A 1,160-nucleotide genomic window follows, 5' to 3' on the forward strand; every position below is an offset into this window, starting at 1 on the left:
GAACAACAATCTCAAATTTATATTTGAGATATCAAGGGAAAATTGTAAATCTATCCTTTCCTGTCTCTGGAACTTTCCTTTGGTGAATTCATGATCAAACTCAGGCAGTTGAAGTCAAATAGTGATACTATTGAAGATACAGGGATTTATGCAGAAATGAAGGTATATATTTGCCATGTGAATGTTCTTGTCTATATACAAATAAAATCAGTTCTTCCCATTTATGTTCTTTCGAAATGGCTGAGATAATGATATTCCTAGAGCTTCAGTTTCTGCTTATGCCATTCAGACTCCCTTATTTTTCTTTTTGTCTTACATAACCATCATTCTCTCTCTCTCTCTCCATTTTCTCACCTCTGGCTAGACACAGGGGTATCCAGCCCCCACTTTGATTCCGACAACATCTACGTTTCAGTTAAATTTTCCCAGCATGTGTTTTTCTAGGTTTATTTTGAGTTTAATATTATTTATTTTTATTTTTATTTTTTAGGCAAGGCAACCCTTGGTTGACCTCACAGATTGCAAGGACCTTGTCAGTTTACAGTCCTTTATTTTTTAATTTTTTATGCCTACAGCACCTGGTCTTCCTAGGTGGTCTCCCATCCAAGTACTAACCAGGCCTGACCCTGCTTAGCTTCCGAGGTCAGATGGGATTGGGCTTGTTCAGGGTAGCATAGCCATAGACTGAATTTAATATTAAAAAGAAATAAATTTTAATGTACAGTATATATAATTCAAGAAATCCATCCTCAATTGCTAAAAAATATAATCATCTTATTAATTACATGACTTTTTTCAGTTTTAATTAATAGTGTGAGAAGGAGTTTCTGATTATGTCCCCACGGGGTGCAAATCAACCCATTCTTCTAATGTTTTTTTTTTTTACCTCTCAAACATCCTGCCACTTATTCTCTGAAGTATTTTATGACCTAAAGATTTATTTACGAATTTTCAGACTCCTAGAGCAATGGTCCACTATGAGGGCAGCACAGAGCTTTAGGAGAGTATATAATAATTAATTGGAGAATAGAAAAAAAGGAATAGAATTCATATTTATAAGTATTTTTACATAAAAATTCAAGTAAAAAATTAAGCTCGACTAATTCATTATTTAGTAAATGGAATGGTGACACACGTATTTGCTTTATAAATATATAGTG

At 33.4% G+C, this 1,160-nt stretch overlaps 1 non-coding gene across 1 annotated transcript; it reads right to left on the bottom strand.

The window, feature by feature from the left end:
* Positions 1-566: 566 nt before the first annotated feature.
* On the bottom strand, positions 567-685 carry LOC111740726. Its single transcript, XR_002780731.1, has one exon. It is a non-coding gene; the product is annotated as a 5S ribosomal RNA (ribosomal RNA).
* Between the last annotated feature and the right edge of the window lie 475 nt (positions 686-1,160).

Source organism: Pteropus vampyrus, unplaced genomic scaffold (genome assembly GCF_000151845.1).
Source record: "Pteropus vampyrus isolate Shadow unplaced genomic scaffold, Pvam_2.0 Scaffold67, whole genome shotgun sequence".
Lineage (NCBI taxonomy): Eukaryota > Metazoa > Chordata > Mammalia > Chiroptera > Pteropodidae > Pteropus > Pteropus vampyrus.